This window comes from Callorhinus ursinus, unplaced genomic scaffold (genome assembly GCF_003265705.2).
Source record: "Callorhinus ursinus isolate GAN/ISIS: 27379988/994484 unplaced genomic scaffold, GSC_fseal_2.0 scaffold26, whole genome shotgun sequence".
Classification (NCBI taxonomy): Eukaryota; Metazoa; Chordata; class Mammalia; order Carnivora; family Otariidae; genus Callorhinus; species Callorhinus ursinus.
The window spans coordinates 22,136,316-22,158,127 of record NW_027397088.1 but is presented as its reverse complement, the minus strand read 5'-3'; positions in this window follow the sequence as shown (position 1 = coordinate 22,158,127).

Sequence of the window (21,812 nt, the reverse complement as noted above, 5' to 3'; positions counted from 1 at the left end):
CCCCTGAGGACCAGATGGCTGGTAGAGGCGTGATGAAGTTGGTTCTGCAAGTATTGGAAAAATTGCACACCATATCCAACTAGACGGAACTGCTGCTCCCCAGGGGAGGAAGCATTGCTGGGGTGATGCGCAGGGCAAGCCCTCAGCAAGCCCACAGGACGCTCAGGGGACACAGACAGGAAGACACAAATGGGTTTTTTCCTTCGGTAGCCTTGCGTCTCCCCTTCGCGCCCCCTATTGGCTGCTCGATCTATCAAGGCAGATACACAGTTTGCAGAGCCCCAGCATGGACGTTCACAATGGCCAGAAGGGCAGGTTTGGAGCTGAGAGGCAATAACTTAATTGGCACATTATATCAAAAGCCAAGATTCTCTTTTAACCGATGTTTTAGGGTTGAATTATGATTGGAAAATATCTCACATTTGCACCCCCATGAGCATGTAGGGAACTATTTCACACTGGGATTGTCAGACTCCCCTCCCCAAGCTACCAAATTCTGACAGTATAAACAATGATTGGTGGTTTAGCATCCATAAAGGAAGAGAACAGTTATATGTATGTATGTTTCTATGTATGTATGTTTGTACGTAAGTGTGTGCGTGCACAGTGGTAGACATATAAGTGTAAGGTCCCAACTCTTCATTCTTAGAAAGGACTATACTTTAATCTGAAATACATCCATATTTCTTTTTTGGTGTTAAAATACAATTTCTTTTATTGAGTACTAGTAATAGCACTAGTAGTTTCCGTTATTTAAATTCCTGCTTGGAAAAAAAAAATGTTAGCAATTCTGTGTCAGCTCTCCATTTGTAATTTTTTTTTAATTTCACTGGTTGATGAAATGCAGAAGCCCTGGAAGGATTGTTTATGAGAATATCTAGTTCTGATTGATTGATTGAATGATGGATTGAAGGACACGTGATGACGGATTCATCAGGCAGGCTATTCTCAGTAACATCCTTTGAAGATGTTTTCAAAGCTAGACAGTCACGCAGGAGAAAAATCTCTAGAAGGATGCACTGAAGTTGAGTGCTCTGGACTGTCAAAATGGCTTTCTGTGTCGATGACCCTGTGTGTTTGTGTATACCTAGACAATAAATAATACATGACATATGAGTGACATCGATTTCAGCATGTAAATATCTACGAGTCTTGCATCAGAACAGAGTTTCTTCTCAGCTTCACCATCTGTGCCATATTTTCTAGTTTTGACATTTTCTCCCCCAATAGTTTGTTATTTTAACATCTTGCACTCTAGTTGGGCTTTAGCCCTCTCTTGAATAATGTGTTCTTGATGCGACATACCTGTACAACGTAATTGACACTAACTGTCACTATGGAAGGGGAAATGCCAGAGTTGGACTCAAACAAATCTTCAAGCCATCTATTATATTTTGTGCCTAGTGATGGCTCACAGATACCTATTTATATCTCCTTTTAAATATTTCATATCTTCTCTATTACTGATAAGAGTTAATCCACAAGTTTTCCCGGGGGCTTTTCATAAGTGTACATGGGATCTCATTTCTCGTATTGGGAATCACCTTGCATTATTTTTATTACAGAAGTTTGGTAGATTCCCCAGAAAAGTTACCTGGTGAAGAAATAATCAAGAAGATTCATAATAAGTCATTCAGTGCTAAGAGGCCTCATAGATCATACCATGTTGTCATTTATTATAATGTTTTAACACACTACAGAATTTGTGTTGTCAAGAACATTGGGTGGGGTGATTTATTGGCTAGGATTGATTATGGTGCTAATAGCGCAGATGGCTTGAATTTTGGAAGGGGGAAGTTTCTTGTCACTGAGCATGAAGGAGTAAATGCTGAGTTGCCAAGAAACAAAGGGGCCTTCACTTAGAAAAGCCTTATTTACCTGCCGCATGTGGACAACATTCAAGAGGTGGTTTTTGTTTCCTTCAAAGGCACCCTTGAAACACTCTTTTTCTTGCCTCGGGGAGCTGTGGGCATTTTATGCGTGTGAAATGTTTTCTGCAGTGGAGCAAACTTGTCAGCTCTCCCTCTGGGACAGTGTGGACACTGCTTTCAGAGTTTCTCTTTAGTTTCTGCTGCAAGTACCGTAACCATGACCTTGCCTGCGAGGCTTTTTGCAGCTGAAATGTCCCGAGCTCTGACGTTTGCGTTGACTTTCGGGGAGTTCCTGTAGGCTAACACCTGGAAGCCATCACCGCAGATGCCCGGCTGCCGCGCCACACGCATACCCTGCGCAGCAGTGCGGGCGCTTGGGCAGAGGCGTTGACCCCCAAGGTGAAACAAACAGGACAGACACCAGATTGTCTGGTGCGAAAATGAGACTGCCTTTCCAGGTCGGATCATGATTATTCAAAAATTCAGATGAGGAAAAAAAAAATTCAGATGAGGAGCAAAACAGCCCTGAATAATAAACAACTCAATTATGCCTTTTCTTCCTGAGTGATACACATACGCAGAGGTTTCTCCTCAGACCCCAGTGACAAGTCACCCTGTCTCTTTTGATGCTCATTCTGCTCACCCAAAGGTGGGCTTTTGGAGACCAGGACCTTGGGCTTTACCATCTTCCATCAACAGCCAGTACTCTTGTGCTCCATCCTTTAATCTTAGCTGCTCACAAGTTACACTTAAAGCATTTAAATATTAATAAAGGGACAGCACCTGTGAAGAGTGAGATCAGACGCTAATTTGGAGGAGCCTTGACATATTACGAAGTTTGCAACTGGCTTCACGTAGTTTGGGCTGGAATATTGTGCTTATAGCAGTGAGTCACCTATAAACTAAGGATTTATTCTTCAGGTTCATTTATAGAAATAAAGTGAAGCCATCATTGGAGTGCTGATTAATTGAGTCACCTGATAAATGTCTCCTTATCAAAAGAAGAACAACGCTCACCTCTGCAGATAGACTTCTTGAGAAATTTCTCTAATGGAGACCATCTCCCTTTGAATGAATGAGATTTCACAGGTCTGCTCTTGCACACAATCATTTCCCGACACTGATATATATTCTGGGCAAATTTGCAAGGCTCCACTTAAAAGCTTTTTATTCTTCTTCTGTGCACGATAGGGACAATAAACACACACCTCTCTTTGAAGTAGAGTGAAGAGTGACTCCATGAAGTCAAGGGGCCCTGCAAAAGAATGCAAAGCAAAAGCTGAAAAACTTGACTAACAACCATTTGGGGATTGGATTCAAAATGTGTTTCAGTGGGGATTCCATTAACTGATCAAAGAGTGATGTGTGCACACACACATTTATGCAGGCTGTTACACGAGAAGTTTAAATTTGTTTTTCCACGGGCTTTATCAAATGGGCTTGGCCACCATATTATTGCCACCAGCACTCCAATGTCACATCAAAGCAGATTTGTTCAATGCATCTCTGTAACTCATTACCTGAATTTTCTATCTCACATGCAGTTTCATTGGCTAACTGGCTGATGTTTATTTCTTCCTGAGAGAAGCCTTCTATTTGAAGAAGGAGCTGACTGGCTCGTTCAGGTTCAGATGTGGACAATCACTTCCATTGGTGAAACCAGACCCAAAAAAAAAGTGTTTCTTCCTCAAGACAAGAGAAGCTGGTCTGCAGATTTGTATCCGAGAGCTGGTTCTAGATATTTTTAGTGCTTTATTGAGCCTAAAATCTGTGTCTACTTGACTCAATGTTCACAACCAGCACAGGACTATTAATTATTGTTATTATTATTAACCTACTAGCAGGTTAGATGGTTTAATGATTAATTATTGAACCCCTACCTTCCACCTTTTACTGTGTTAAGCACTGCAGAGAGAGTGATGGATGGCATAGACATGCTGCCTGCCCTGTTGATATTCTGGGTGGTAAAGAGGCATCCGTTTGTTCTCAGGTCTCCCCATTTAGACATATTTGCAATCTTTCAAGTTTTTTTCCAACTTCAGCCAGAGATAGCTACACAGCCCCATATTCAAGGTGGGAGTGGGAGCAAGAATGAAGGGAGCAGAAAGAGAGATAAATTAGTTTACAGCTATTTCTGATACCACCCCCCATTTTCATATCCTTCCTACTCATTGACACCATTCTCATAAATCCCAACTGAACTAAAATCAACAGCATTACATCTTTTCTGCAGCCCGGGTATCAGTGTTGAAAAAATAGAGGTACATCAATGCCACTCGGCCCCCATCAGAGCAGGTGTGTGACCATGCTCTGAGCGGGCGACACCAGGGGGACAGCACAGATGGTGTTTCCCGTCACATGACTTGGTGTGCTGAGATACATTTCATTACTCTAGCCTTGTTCATCTCTGAACAGAGTTACAGGGTTAGGTTGATTAAGACACAGGTTCCTTTCTTCTACTCTTTGATCAGCTGGGAAAAGTGGATGTTGGTCAAGATACTCTAGATAAACTCTGTAATCGTTTAGAGTCAAAAAGTCAGTGTGCAAACGTGATTATATGCCCAATACTCTGCTCCCAAGAGAAATAATTTTTCAAAATTTGTTTCTGTTTTTGTGCCTTTACACACGGGATCTTTTGGGGTTTTGTTTTATAAGCATAATGAATCAAAAATTTTCACTTGCCCCACTTGCAGTGAGGCCCTCAAATGGTGAGCATTATCTAGAGACCCAGATTTTTTCAGTGAGAATTTCAATAGGTGAAATAGAAAATGATCAGCAAGCAATGAGGACTATTGTAAGGGAAACATCTTTTAAAATGAAGCCTTCAACATCTGTTTCCCTTTCTAATTACAAATGCAACACTCCCTCCTGACACCCAGTCTCACCAACACCACCATGAATCACAACCATAAAAAAACTAAAAAATGAAGTGATTTACGTGGTTTTATGTGCTTTGTATTCAGAACCACATGCACACTTCAGTTATGTTGCTATCATGCACCAGATGAAATCAGGTGGGATGGAGGGAGGGAAAACAGAGCTCTTACACTAACCATGCAATTCTTTCTTCCACAGATTTTCACTGAAGTCTCATGTAAACAAAAATGGCCCTGGGAGGGGAAAATACACACACACACACACACACACAGAGAGAGAGATGAGAAGAAATCAACTTTAGAGAGTACCTTTGGTCATTATCAATAAATATTTATTAAAAACCTACTATGTGACAGGCATGGTGTGGCCTCTGGGGACAAAGGAGTAAACAAAACCGTCCTAGAAGTGATGCCTAATTGTTGAAGGAGACATTTAAAATATACGATTGCATATGTTAATATATAATTATTACTGTGATGTTTCAGTGAAGGAAAACTTCATGGTTCTATGACAATGAAACTTTCCTCAAAAATTCCAAGAAGATAGCAAAACCCTAAGAAGACAACAAAAAGACCATGTGAAGCATTCTTTAGCTGACTTTTAGAAAACACAACCAGAGTCCTATTTCCAGAATTTTTCAGTTTCTAGTCATTCAGTAATTAGAAGACAGGTATGGGTAATTGAAATAAAATATTAAAGGTTTGACTTCTAGATTTAAATTTCCAAAATTTCAGACTTAAAAGATGAAAACAGTCTGTAATCCATATGTCAGCCTTTATACCAAGAAGTAATAAGTCTAGTGTTGATTAGTATGGAACAGTCTAATACACAGAAATAGAGCCAGGAAGGGTCCTGAACTTGATGACTAAAGAAGTGGGTCAAGACAGCAGCCAGGGCAGATACATCCCTAATCTGGCACAGATGGGTGCCCAACTTGCGATGGCTCCATTTATGGTTTTTGACTTGATGATGGGGCAAAAGCCATATATGTTCAGTAGAAACCATACATTGAATTTTGAATTTGGATCTTTTCCAACCAGAGCCAGAGATATGCCCTATGATTCTCTCCCGTGAGGCTGAGGGGTGGTTGTAGCCTCCAGGCAGCAAGGTGATCAAGAGCGTGAACAACCAATGCGTTACAGTCATTCTGTACCCGTACAACCATTCTGCTTTTCACTTTCAGTACAGTATTCAGTGCATTACATGAGATATTCAACACTTTATTAACAAAAAGGCTTTGTGTTACATGATTTTGCCCAACTGTAGGCTAATAGAAGTGTTCTGAGCAAGTTTAAAGTAGGCTAGGCTAAGCTATGTAGGTTAGGTGTATTAAATAATTTTTTGACTTGTGATACTTTCAACTTAATGTAAGTTTATCAGGGTGTAACCCCATGCTAATTTGAGGAATATCAGTATAGAATTACACCAATTTCTTGGAGAGAAGAAAGTTACCATTGAATCAACAATATGGGACTACTTATATATTATTGTATATCATATTATACTACTTCATGTACATCTACAAATACATGCATATTGTATGCTGTATTGTACATACTGCTTAACCTAAGACTATAATATATTGTATTAGTAAAAGAGAGGCTATGCTGTGTAACAAACAGTTCCTGTTTCTCAATGCTTTAAATGCACTAATGCAACATGTTCATTTTGGTTCCATGGAGATGCAGTTCCATGTTGTCCTCAAATAAGAACTCATGATGATGGAATTTCCACCAGCTGAAACATTTCTCATTGCCATTATAGTGGAAAGGGCTGACGAAGAATTGCCCACTGGTTCTCAAATGCTTCCATCTAGATGTTATGTTCATTCAAATTTCATTGACTGAAGCAAAGCTTATTACTGGGACAATTCTCTCATTTGCCCAAAAGTAGAGGAACCAGATCTTTTTTTTCCACCTCATAAAACATACATATTGCATTAAATATATATATATTTATATTTAATATATTTATATAAATACATTTATATTTATATATTTAATATACATTACTATACGGAGCACCTGGGTGGCGCAGTTGGTTGAGCTGACTCAACCGACCGACTCTTGGTTTTGGCGCAGGTCGTGATTTTAGGGTTGTGAAACTGAGTCCTAGGTCAGGCTCCAGGCTCAGAACAGAGTTTGCTTGAGAATCTCTCTCCCTCTCACTCTGCCCCTCCTGCTTGTGCTCTCTCTCTCTTGCTAAAATAAATAAATAAATCTTTAAAAAATATGTATATATTACTATATGGGTGTATTCCATTCTGTCATTTTTTCCAGTAACATGTAAAATGTTGGTATCTGCACTAGGTTCATCTGATTATCTACAATTAAAATAAAGATACTTTTATCAAGAAAATCTGATAAATAGCCTTTGCTTTCCACCTGTCTTTTATAAATGGCATCTAACCAAGTGAACATGAAAACACAAGCTGTTTTGCCCACTAAGGGGTGCATGGGTGGCTCAGTGGGTTAAGAGTCTGAGTCTTGATTTCAGCAAGTCACGATCTCAGGGTCATGAGATTGAGCCCCGCATTGAACTTCACACTCAGTGGGGAATGTGCTTAAGATTCTGTCTCTCTCTCTCCCTTTGCCTCTCCCCCTCTGCTAGCACTCTCTCTCTCTCTCTCTCAAAAAAAAAAAATAAGAATAAGAATAAGAATACTAAAGACATCTCTGCAAGAGTGCCATGGTTCCTAAAAACTCCGTTCACGACAGCAACTGAGATATGACATGTCACGTGCTCACAAGGTGGAGTTAGTGATTGGCACCCTGCAGTTACTGAAACTTAAAAGAGCAGGACTAGGTTGCAGAGTAAGCCACACTGATAAAATCTAATTAATATGGACCCAGTTTGTCCATTAAAAAAAGTTTTTTCACCTAAAAATATGTTACGCATGTTATGCTGGATTTAATCAACAGTCAGAACAAATATTTTTTCAGTGTGTTATATAAGGAATAAAACATTTTAGCCTTCCTTTACAAGAAAATGACATTCATTTCACAGAAGAGGTCTTTCCTGTACACAAAAACTTTTTTGCTTATACATCTATATTTTTGAAACTGTACATATCTTGTTGAATAGTTCCTTTTCTCTCCTTCTTCCAAAACATACATGCATAATCCTTGCCCTAGGAAATCACTAAAGGTTTTATTTCAATAGTAGAGCATAAATATTAAAACAATAGCTAAGTAAACATAAGGACTTCAAAGACAGTCTGACAATTCATACTTTTTCAGATACTGTAACATCTTTTTCTGTGATTGCAGGATATGAACCTTGAACACACCTTTATTTTCTCTACTTCCAGAGCTGTCTTTATGTAAAAACAACTTGTATTTTATAGCATGGATAAGAAACAACAGTCCAAAGAGTTCAGGGTTACCTAAGTGTGGTTGAGCATCTTTTCACTATATTTCCTTAACAGCTTTAAAAAAAATCCTATTATCTGATTAGATGAATCATCAAATTATTTTCATTAAGCCATTAAGCCATTAAGATTTTGATAGGGATTGCACCAAATTTGTAGATTGGTTGGAGAGTATTACCATCTTGATAATATTAAGTCTTTCAATCCATAAAGAAAGGATGTCTTTCCCATAACTATTAATTTTTAAGTTATATCAAAGATACTCACTTTCAAAATATTTTAGTGATGGATAATATTACTCCTTTAATGGACAATACTAAATATTTTGAGTCTTTTTGCTTAATTATCAAGTAATACCTCATATGATTATAAGAGTTTTTAAAAAGATATAATAAATAGGTGAAATATAACCAATATAATCAGAAATTTTACCTACCCCATACAAATGAATTCGAAGGTTATCCCTTTTAGAGGATTAAAATAAAGAATCAATCAATCAATAAGCAGTATAAAGGGAAATGTACCTTGAGAAACTTCCAAAGGCACAAATTTAAGAATATCTATCACAGTTGATTTGTTAAAATTGTCATTACTAATATGTTGGCATTTTAAAAGTGAATACCTACTTCTTTCTTCTCTTTCCAAATTAAAAAAAAAGATATGAGGAAATCAAATGTATCAAGTTCACGTTATCAGTTTAATTAACAATATAATCTGGATTAGACAGCCTTAATGGGTTTCCTATTAATCTACTCCTTCTTCTTCCTCTTGTTTTTCTCTGACTCTCTCTCTCTCTCTTTATTACTGATTTACCTATCTTGAATTAGACTTTCAAAGTCGATACAGCCATGCAAACCCATATAAATTTTCATAGCAATGTTACTTCTTTATCATAGCTTGAATTTACTTACTTAGGCCTCATACAAGGAGGTGATATTGACTTTCAGGAACCTTATATAATATCTTTCTGTGCAACTTCTTCTCCTTCTTACATACTTTCATAAAGCACTATAGGGTCTTTTGTTACAGACCCTATCTCTCAGGACCCATGCTTCTGATACACAGTCTTATTTTTCACCTTTTGTCTTCAGTGGTAGAAGCAGTAAAAATCAAGGCAAGGTGAGGGGTGGTGGTAGTGAAGACCCCAGAGAACCCAATCTGCAACCCCTAGAACCACATGGAACCACTGTAGTAGGCTCTCCTTCCATAATATCACACTTATCCCCTTGGGTCAAGAAAAAAAGGCAAAACTACTTCTTTAAATATCCTTTGGTCTACTTATTATGGTAAATCTGTATTATATATTATTGTTGAGGAATAAATTCAAAGAAATCTTAATTTATCTACACAGGGAGACAGTACAACAGTGGGGAATTGGTATATCATGGTGCACAGGGGCATGGCTCTCGTGAAGAGCTAGATTTGGAAAACAATTCCGCTAAATACTGACAGTAGTTAATATCTATAAGCCTCATTTACCACATCCATAAAACGGGGATACGAATACATTTCTCAAAAAGTTCACATGAAAATTAAATAACATAATGTATATAACATGCTCAATATGGCACATGGCCCATTAAAAGAATTTAACAGAGGTTAGCATTATTAGTTAGTCATTGGTAAAGTACCTTTGGAAACTACCTTTATGGCTTGATCAAATGGTAAGTAACTGCAATCATTGTTTGGAAACATCAGCTAAGAAAATGATTGGGCACATCTAAGCGGAGTCCCCACAGATATCAGCTATTGCATGAGCACATTTTCTCTTGTTCCTTCCCCACAGACAATGGAGAAAAGCTGGTCCCCTTCATCTGATTCCTGTACTAGAAATCACTATTAACAGGCCTCTCTACTCACTCTTCCCCAGGCTTATAAAAAAAAAAAAAAATCTCATTTAACCTTTTCAAATGGGGCTTGTTTTCCAACTCCTTAATAATCGTTGTGGCTCACCTTTGGACTCTCCACATTTTCTCTCTGAATTATGAAGGCACGAAACGATACAGTGCCGTGAGTCTGCCCAGCACTAGCATAGTGTTCGAATTACCGGGGTGGAAAATGAGAACAGGGAAGAGCTTCGGCTTTACGGCTGGATATTGTGCTGCCTTTAAAAAACAGCGCGTTGCTGATGCAGCTCTCGGATACTAACAATCTGACGTGAAGGTCTCTTTTGTTGCCATGCAAATATCTGGTTTTTTCTCTTCTTCCTGGTGACTTTTTTCCTACCTTAAGTTTCTCTATCCTGGTAAGGCAGTGTTAAAGAAAGTTAAAAAATGGTAAAGAAAGTTAAAGAAAATAATGGTAATTTGCTGTAATGTAGTGGAAATGCAAAGGAAGGTCATTGTCACCCAGATAACGTGGTTAACTGTATCTGTTTTCCTTCGCATATTGTCTCTTTTGATAGACTATCTTCTCAACATGTATCCATATAATTTTAGAACTGGAAAAGACCCTAACAATAGTGAAAATTGGCATTTTTATTGTAGTATGGAGAGAAAGCTTGCATGGTCAAAAATAACAGGAAACTTATCTACCTCTTAGAAACTCCCAGCGTTCATTGGTACATGAAGCCCAAAGAATCCAGTGGTAAACAAAAATGTTCAGTTTCTCTGACCAGGTTTTTCTCAAACCTATTTCACGCTGGAAACTTTGGGGGATCCATACTTACATCTAATAGAAATTGCGTTAAAGGTAGAATACACTAAAAATGTTAATATCGCCCAAATTTATTATTATACACAAGCAAACTGAAGCCCAAAGTGGTTACTTACCCCCTTCTCATTCCTTTTATTTTTACTCCTCTAAAATACTACCATTTTCCCTCATGCCTGTGCACATTTTCCCCCAGATATTTTTGATGGTTGCATTTTGACCAAAAAGGCTAAACATGCCTTCATCGTCCTTCAACAAAGAGAAAGAGCAAACTTGCAGATTTGTACTTAGAAATAATTTCTAAACTATCCCCTAAAGGGCTCTTCTCCATGTACTTCCTAAAGATATGTTGCTGCAAGTGTTGCTGGAGGAAATGTGTGTTAAATGTGTATTCCTTGGCTGTAGACTAGAGACTATGGTCTTTGATCTGTCTTTGAATATGTATTTACATAGTCAGGTTTACTAGTCAAGTCCTGCTAACACGTGAGGAAATGACAAAGCATGAGGTCACCGTGAAGTCAAAAAATATCCCAAATGGTAATCAATATTAATTTATAAATGTATGTGTAATGCACACATCTCCTTTTTCAGCTAGTGATTCCTATCACCCAGAAAAAGTCTCATGGAAGAAAATTATGCAAGTTCTCTCTGTTTAGCCTGGAAACTGAAGGCTATGGAAAGCATCCATTTTGAGAAAGAGGTTACTTTTGATTATTGTGCATGACCTGGGGCAAGTGTCTTCATTTCTACTCTAAAGAATAACCCATTTGAAAATCACACTGAGACCCTCACATAGCAGATGAGAGCAGTGTAGTATCAACAACCTGAATAAGAAAGAGCTTGGGAATTGATTTTCTATGTTGCTGTGACTGATCTGCTTTTCATTAGTTCCACTAACATCAGTACTAAATATAAAAAGAAGAGTTGTATGTGTGTGTGTGTGTGTGTGTGTGTGTGTGTGTGTGGTGGCGTGGTGTGTTGTTCTGTTTTTGTTTTATCTTACCATTACTCCCACAAGGCTGTAGCCTTCCCATGAAAGGGGACGGGGACGAGTAATCCTCACCCTTCTCTTATTTGTCTTCCAGACCCAAATCTCTCCGTTTTCCCAAGTCAGCAAATGCCTTGTACATCGAAGCACTAAACTTGGCTCCTGAAAATATTGCCTGCTTGTTAAATCACCCACACTGGATAGGCCCTTAAAGAGCCAGACATGCCTTGAAATTTACTGCCACAAGCATATAGATCTTCCGAAGACATGCGGTTCTCTTCAGTCTTTTCCCCAAACAAAGCTCTTGATGTTCGACCCTGCAGAGGGCAACCAAGAGCCACGCTGCTGGTCAGATCCATCCTTGCACCCTGAAGAAACTTGGGCTTTTGTAGGACCCTGACAGCTAATCAGAGTCATGTGAATGGCTTTAAGCTGACCCATCTTTTCTTTTTAATTTAGCAGTATGAGCAACTGCTTGGAAAGACCAATTAGGCTGACCCATCATTCCTTCAAAGGCCTGATTGTTCTGCTGCTTCGTCAAGTACGTCAAGTACACCTATGACACATAAGATAGGCTGGAGAAGCCAGATGCACAACGCGGACCTACAGGCATCCTGATTTTTACTGACTCCAGCCTACTCCTTGTCTGTGTAGGCAGAGTCGGTCTTCTTTGGCATTTCAAAGTTTGGCCCAACCCATTGGACCTCCTTTTGACCATCTGAGACCAGCTTTGTTTCATGAATTAACCTCCCTTCATGGAGTCGAACAGCCATTAGCCAGAATGCTATGGGCTTGGTGGCAAGGAGTTCCATAGCTGTGTAGTGGCATTTTCTTTCTTTTTTTTTTTTTTAATTCCCCAGCTCTCTGTACTCCCCTTGATAACACAGCAAATGTGCTTCCGAGCTGACTGTCCCGTTCCTCTTCATTGCAGTATCCCAGGACTGCATCATTAAACTTGCACACAGCTGGCCGGTCTGCAGGAACCCCCTACACCGTTTTCCCCATCAGGCCTATCCAGCTTCAGTTCAAGGATAATGCTGCCTGCTTCCATAACCCAGAAAAGTAAACTCACTCATTATCTGAGAAAATACAAGGTTTAAAATCAATGCCTTCGAGATCAGTGGAGCTCACTTACGAGCTTGTTTTCTGCTACTTTCTAGCTCCCGTGTAGTAGGTCATTTCTGAAGACCTACACTCCTGGCCAATTTTCACATTCCTGTGAGCACACCTTAACTAACGGCATCTCAAAAGTTTAGATCCACAAGGAACCACGGAAAGCATATGAAAACTGAGAAATGGAACCATATTATAATAACGCCTGAGACCAGGGTTCTCAGAGGGTGATCCTGAGACTAGCAACATCAAGGTCAATGGCACCTGGAACCTTGCTAGAAAAGCCAACTCCTGGGCCCTACTCCAGACCTGCTGAATCACAAATCCTCGGTCCGGCCAGCTGTGTTGAGTCAGCCCTCCCGGTGAGTCTGATGCAAGCTACCCTGCCTTCGATATTTTTTGAGGCTTTTAAGATTTACAAATTATTATTACGACATATAGCAGTTTCACTTCATTTCATAATAACTTCGTCAAATCAGCAGAGCAGATATTAGCCTCTTCAACTTCCTGAAGAAGAAACTATACTTTAGAAAAGGAATTTGTTCAAGAGCCTCCTGTTGCTCAATGTTAGAGCAAGACCAGATCGCGGGGTTTCTAGCTCAACATTCATCCCACTGCATCTTCCTCCCTGAGTAGCTACTGCACGGAGGCTCACCTGACCCTAGTGATTATCTTGGCTGGGTTGTCTGGGTAGAGCCCCTAATGGCCGAGCACCATGAAAGTAATTTTTAAAAAAACTTAGAAAATTGGATTAAATACAGGGGACAGAGCTAAGGAATGAGGAGAAGCCAAAATTCCAACCAAGATAGTACATGAGGTGAGAGAAAGCAAACACATGAGGAAAAGTAGAAAAAAAAGAGGAGGAGAGACCATTTAAAAGATAGAAGAGGGCCTGGCTTGGACATTTTTCTTAGGCCATATGGTGGGGGAAAATCATTCAGATTCAGAACAATGTCCATGACAAATATGGAAGCCACAAAAGATTGTTTTGGCCCCAAACACTTTCAAGACAGTTTTTCCCCCCTGATTTATCTTCATATCTCAATTGCCCAAATCCATGTTTCTAACCATGACAGAAGACCAACCATACTGGAAGTAACGGAGTAATTTTTTAAAATTCAGATTTTTGAGCAAGACGTGAAATTTACCAGAATGGGAGGTGGGGCACAGAATCACTCTATGCCATGTCTCAGGTGAGCTCTCTAGTTTAAGGTCGCTAGCTAGACCAATGAGTTCGTGATCTAAATTAGTGGTGTGTGTGTGGGGGGGGCTGTGTGTACATATGTGCGCATGCATGTGTTAACTAAACGGCATTTGTAACTAAAAAGGGAAAAACAAACTTCCTTCTCGACATCCAAGGAAGGCCAAGGGAAAGGGCTCTGGTTTGAACACAAAGTAAAAGAACAAAATCTGACCCAGGACATAATGGAAAAGCCCTTTGTGTGAGTGATCCCTATCTGAATTGAGTAACAAGGAAATAGTGTCTATAATGGCCCTATGTGGTCATGCCTGCTCAGACATATCACTACATTATGGTAAAAATAAATATTATTTGTTCTCAAAGTACAAATTTTGCACAAATATACTATGTTATATCAAAAATATTCCTAGGCAGCAGGATTCCATGGGAGCAATAAAGAGTAATTTATGAGACCAAGGATACAGTGTCTGGAAAGTCATCTTCCCTGCCTCACACCAAGTTCCCAGTTCTACTAACAGGATACAAAATGCCTATGCAGAAACACAACTGAATAGATTTCTATTTGCATGAGAGGTCCTGACACTCTTTCCTTGTGCCATTCTCCATCACTTAAAAATTAGGAAGTAAAAAGTCATGAAAAAAAATGTAAAATAAATAAATGAATTGGCCCAACCCATCTCAAGTCAATTCAATGTGCTCCAAGTAATACTTTTTTTTTTTCTTTGTGCCTAAATCAGTGTTCCCCAACATACACTCCCAGAGACTATGATTTAATTGGTTTTGGATGTGGTCTGGGCTTTGGAATTTTCAAAGATCCCCAGATGATTCCAATGCTCAGATAAATGTGGGAACCATGACTTTAAATTAATCACATACAGTGAAAGTAAAGTGAGCACTGAGTATGGTACTCAAATGCAATTATTCTCCCTGAGTAAAGCCCTTCAGTGGGTCCACTTTGTGTAGACTATATGGTAAATCTCAAGTCTTCAGTGGGAAAAGGCTGCCTCTCTGTTCCCTGACCACTGCTGATCTTGCCACTATAATTTCTGTCTTCCCACCTAGCATTTCACAGTCAAGGAATGTGAAACTTTCTCATATCAAGACGTTCAACAATTATCTGTTGAATAACTGAGTAAATGAAACTGAGGAAGTATTCCCTGATAGATACCTAGAACCACCCCAACGTGCGCAAGAGTAAAACTTGGAAGTGCTCTGTGGACTGAGGAAGCAGGGCAATATACTGTTTATTTTTCATTTACCAGCCGGTTTGCTCTCATTTTTAATCACCAAAGATCAAATATACCAAAGACTTTGTTCTGAGCCTCAGATGGTGTCACAGCTGGTAGAGTCTCCTTCCAACTGCATTTCATTCCAAACAGATCTTCCTCTTCCTTTCCCACCTTCTGGCTTCTGTAGCCCACAGCCACACCTGTGTTCACGCTGGCTTGGAGAGCTGTGTCTTCAGTGGAACATACCATATCTCCTCACCGTATAGACTGAAAATGAAAGCTGAGCAAGAAAGAGGGGTGGAATCCCTTGGCATTATACACACACTTTCATAGATCAACACTTGAAATCTACAGGGATACAGAAGCGTTCATCTGAAGGACGTGCATGCATGGCTTTCATCCCTTTACCCGGTTTGGTTGCTTCTCCAGAGAAGCCACGTCACGTCATGCCCAGCCGTATCCTGTAAAGATATAGAAAAGATATAGAAATATAGAAATATCTTTCCCAGCAATGTGAGCAACAACTCCAACCAAAACCTCGGTCACTGTCTCACCTGCATTTTTCCTGACCTCTTACTGTTTGCTTGTTTGTTTGTTTGTTTGATTGATTCCCAGCTACCCACTCTGTCTTAATAAAGGGCTGGTTCTATCTTTTCAATTGACATTAGATGAAAGGCAACCAACCTGAATTATTCCATACCACCTTAGAAAACGTCGTTGCTCCAAAGAGGGACTGAGTCTGTTGGATTCACTGTGACTCTTTAACTTAATAAAGCTACTTTAAGGGCAAAATAAGCAGTCTTGGGAAAAAGCATCAGAAATTGCTACCCCTGTGGGGAAACTGGCAGCCAGCCCTCTTGTCTATCCAAATATGTAATTACCGTTGCCAAGCACAAGATAGCACATTTATAGCAAATCCATAAACTTTCTCTGGACTTAACAGTGTGAATCTACTCAAATGTATGGCCAAAAGGAGATTTGAAGTTTTAAGGCACACCTCCAACCACTGAACAATATGTCACATAGAAAAACATAAACAAAGATAAATTCAGAAATTATATAATAAGGGCATGCTGGACTTACGCCAGGTCCTTTGACATTTTCCAGGAGAGCTCAGAAGCTAATGTGTTTGCTCCCGGTGACACTTGTAGATAATGTATTCGTCCTTAGTGAAGACAAAAAAACTCATCTGGACCTGGTACATTTCAGAAGTTGAAGTGGCTTATTATGATATTTCAGGGAAGATGGTTTCAGCTTTGTTGTAAATAGAATTAATACCAAAGATGAACAGGTTTCGTGCTTGGACACAAGATAAGCAAGCATATTGAGACAACACTGTTATTTAAAAGTAGCCGGACAAGGAAAAATAAGATGAATCCAAAATATTTTCTTGAGTATCTATTGTGTACCGAGCCCTGTGTAAAATGCTTACAGCATAAACTCCATACACTGAGTTTACATTTCCAATTGGCTTTCACCTTCATTCTTGAGAACCCTACCAGAAGGGCTTGGCTTAATATTTAAGGTATATTTTTATGTTTTTTTTTAAGTAGATAAATGCCAGCTTATTTTTTCCAGTAAAGTTTTTAATTGCCTTTTTGTTTGGGGGTTTTGTTTGGGGTTGCAGGGCTGAGTAAGAAGAGAGGAAGAGAGAGTAGGGGTGTAGGAAACTTCTTACCCAGTAGTAAAGTCAGTAACACCATCAGCCGACTTGGACACTCCCAAGTAAGGCACCACATAAACTTGTTTTTGAGGTTAAGAAAATTAATGATTTCCCTCTCGGGTTAACATTTTTGTATCCAGTGTTTTGTTTTGTTCTTCTTAAACAGGCTAATAGTGTCAATGGGAATGAGTATAAATACGAGAACTTTTTTTTTTTTTTAAGTCCCAGAGAAGGAAGCATTGCTGAGATTTAAGAGTGTGAATATTTGATTCTTCAGGAGTAAGGATAAGACTATTAATTTAAACCTGGGATCTGAATGGCCTTCAAAAATAAGTAATGATGCAAACAGGTTATTGATTACCTCTCATATTGCAGTTTGAGAAAGCAAGGATCTGGTTCCTCATTTGACCAGAAGGAAGGGATGGATTATTTTTAATGGAAATAAATTTACAGTTTTTAAGTTATAATGGTTATGGTGATATATTATAAAAATTCAAATACCAGAAGGCAAATGCCAGAAGACTATCGCACATGGTGTTAGATTGCTCACGGGCTAAATAAACATCACCAAAGAAGCCTTAGCAATAATCATTATTCTCATAAATCTGGACATACACTTTCTGACTTATGTGGGAGTTAAAGGAAAATCGGGGCATATCAAGGTATAGGAAGAGAAGAGGGAATCAAAAATGGGATGGATTCTATTCATAAACATATGGAATTTACCACCCATTAAAAATACGTACTGCAGGAGCGCCCGGGTGGCTCAGATGGTTAAGCGTCTGCCTTCAGCTCGGGTCATGATCCCAGGGTCCTGGGATCAAGCTCCGCACTGGGCTCCCTGCTCAGTGGGAAGCCTGCTTCTCCCTCTCCCTCTGCTCACGCTCTGTCTCTCTGTATCTCTCTGTCTCAAATGAATAAATAAAATCTTTAAAAAAGATATATCTACCACAAATCACTGTTAAAAAAATTAATTGAGATAGCATAGGCAATGTCCTTACAAAATGACGGGCACTAAGTGAACATTATTTCTCTCTTCTCACCTTTTTTTTCACTGCCAAGAAACTGACATTATCCCCAAGCTTCTTGAGCAACTTTTTAAACTGATCTCCCAAATGTTATAGTTATGAAAAGATTAGGACAATCAACAAATGAAATAAAAATGTTCAAGGTAATTATTCATCAAAAAAATACAAATTAAGATACAGTATCACCAACAACTTGAAAAGTGACTACAATTAAGAATAAGGAGAATGACAATTCTCTTGAATTGTTGATGGGACTGTTCACTGGTACAATGACTTTAGAAAAATATTTGACAGCACCTATTAAACCTACATACTCTACGACCTGTAACTCCACCACTGAGTACATATACATCAGAATGAATGCTTTTGTCCTCCAAATCATATATACAATAGTTGTCACATAGCAGCCCCTCATTGGAAAAAAACAAATATTCATCAACTGTAACATGAGTAAATAAATTGTGGTATATAACTAGAACAGAATCCTCTACATCCATAAAAGAATGAACAAAAGATACCCATAATAATGTAGGAGAAACTCACAGACATAATGATGGAGAAAGAAGTCAGTCCAAAAACATACATTCTATGTACTTTTTTATATAATATTCAAAAAGAGGTAAACAGAGTAATGGCTCCCCTTGGGGTATATACTGACTATAGGGTGGGGTGGGGAACCTTCCAGAGTGCTAGAAATGTTCTATATCCTACTATGTGTGGTGTTGAAAGAAGTTTGTGCAATACGTAAAAATTCATTAAGATCTTCATTTAAAATCTGTGCCCTCTAATATATATATAGAGAGAGTTATATACATATACATATACATATACATATATATAACTCAATTAACAGGATTAAGCAGTTCAACACCAAACTTGAGATCCAATTAAAGAAAAAATAAACAGAGAAGTCTGAGTCCAATATCTTTCATCAACTTTTTTTATAGTTTAATGTTGTTCTATGTTTATGTATCTCTTTATTTTGTAGATTTGAGAAAATTGTAGGCTAGGAACTAGTAATTTCATACCCTAATATATCTAACATATATAATTGCTTTTCTGAAACTGAAAAAGTGCCCTACTATAATAGCAGAAAATATTTATATTTTTATGAAAGAACCGACACTGCTCTCAATAATTCATACACATTATTTTCTTTTATTCCCAAATCAGACGATTGAGGCAAATTCTACTATTATCTTTATTTTACAGGTAAGGAAACTGAGGCGTAGAGAGATTCAGGAGCTTATGTAAGACTAACCAGTAAAGGATGAGGACAACGGCAGCCCTTTAGAATCTACGGCTCTCTCAACCCAAAGATGATACAATTAAGCAGTACCCAGAACTGTCACGGGACCGCTATAACTGTTCAGATTTTGTGTCAAATAACTTGGAGACTAAGCAGACAATACTCCAGTTCACCCCATAGGTATTATTTTATTCAGAAAGGTAAAAGTATGATGCACTCCCTCTTTAAGAGGTGAAGTTCTTCTGTGGCTTCTCAATCATTTTCCTATTAACTTCTTGACTATTTCCTCAAGTATCCCTCCTCAGCCAAGGGCAGAATTTGGTTTCTTTGTTACTTAAACAACAGAGAAATTTTAGGCACAATTACTATGCTTACTGATTGCTTTTCCCACTTTTTCTCTGCTTCACTTCTTTGAGAAAACATCTAAGATCAAACGTAAGCTGTTTGTAGCCCCCATTCATCTGTCAGTATTTGAACACATTGATGAATATTTCCCAAGTCAAACGATGAGGCTGATTTCTCGTGGAAGGAGAAGATACTGAGATATGGCGTGACTTTGCTAGACCTGATGAAACGGGACATTAGGCTAACATTTTAAAGCACACTCCTCCTCCCTCCCCAGAAAAGAAAAAGGAAAAAGGAAAAAAAAATTAAGCAGTTTAATTTTTTAGTGTTTCTAACATGCGTATTTGTTTCAGCCGACATTCTCAATATGAATATTGTATTTGATCAATTTTTAAATGCTCTGCTCTTTGTTTAACAAGTACCTTTCCTTTCCTTAAAAGCTTCGGTACACAAATACTATTTTCAAGGGAATTCTAGTATCCTTCTGACAAAGCATACTTGTAAGAGGTGATGTTCCCCACAGACCAAACAAATGAGGAGGAGTCTATTCATCAGTCTAAGAGCCAAGGTGACTGAAATTTAAATGAAGCCAGTGAGTTGCTTCTGCTAAGGGCCATAACAAAGTCAGACAGCAACAAAGACTCAATAGAAACAGAGGTGACATTAAGATTTTTCTTTTTTCTATCTAATGGAGGTGACAGTGTTTTTCCTCTCCCCCAATTCTCACTGTTCACATCTAAATGAGTCTTAAGAAAAAAAAAAAAACACCTTATTTTTTTAGAACGGTGTTAGATTTATAACAAAATCAAGAGAAGGTACAGAGATTTCCCATACACCCTCCTTCCCCAGGCACACAATGCACAACATCCCTCAGTATCCACATCCCCACCAGCGCCATACGTTTGTTATCACTGATGAACCTACATTGACACATCATTATCACCCAAAGTCCATAGTGTATGTTACAGTTCACTTTTGGTTTTGTACATTCTATGGGTTTAGACAGATGTGTAATGACAAGTATTCATCATTATAGTATCCTACAGAGTATTTTCACTGCCCTAAAACTCCCCCGCGCTCCGCCTATTCATCTCATCCACCAGCTCTGACAATCACTGATCTTTTTACCATCTCCATAATTTTGTCTTTTCCGGAATGTCATAGAGCTGAAATCATATACTATGTAGCCTTTTCAAATTGGCTGCTTTCACTTAGTAAAATGCATTTAAGATTCCTCCATGTCTTTCCATGGTTTGACAGCTCATTTCTGTTTAGCGCGGAATAATATTCCACTATGTATGCACCACAGTTTATTTCTCTATACACCTACTGAAGGACATCTTGGTTCCCTCCAAGTCTTAGGAATTGAGTTGAGCTGCTGTAAGCATTTCTGTGCAAGTTTTTGTGTGGCCGTACATTTTCAACTCCTTTGGATAAATACCAAGGAGCACGATTGCTGGATCCTAAGTGTAAGTGTATGTTCTGTTTTGTGAGAAACAGCCAATCTGTCTTCCAAGGTGGCTGCGCCATTTTGCATTCCCACCAGCCATGAATGGGAGTTCCTGTTGCTGCATTAAGTGATTGCCAATGGGAGAAAATTTCTATGCATTTTACGCCTTCTTGAGTAACCTAGGTCTCTTTTTAAAGAACATATTGCACCCCTCTTTGCTTTCTAATCATTGAACCATGAATGTCACTAGTATTGATCACGATCTGTAGACCGTGTTTCTTTTTGCAAGTTTCATGTCCCTCTTCTGAGGGAATCAATTCAATATGAAGATTAGAAACAGAAGACAATCTTGTTTTCATCAGAAACATTTAAGAAAAATGCAAAAGTAAACAAAGCAGAAATAATTCAGGAATAAAGCATTAAGGAAGACTACCTGTTTTCCCTATTTGTATAGCTCTCATGCCTTAACTTGAACATTAACTCAGCAGGAGCCTTCCCTGCAGATGGCACATGCTGTTATTCTTCACAACAAATACTAGGCATCCAGGAGGAAAGGATGATTGCAACCTTAACTTTTAAAAAGAGAGAAAGAGAGACTCATGCAGCAAAAACAAAACCAGTCAATACTATGGCATTAAGAAGAGGTGTTAGTTTTTTTGTTGTTGTTGTTCTTCCTTTAAATTTTTTATTGTTATGTTAATCACCATACATTACATCATTAGTTTTTGATGTAGTGTTCTATGATTCATTGTTTGTGCATAACACCCAGTGCTCCA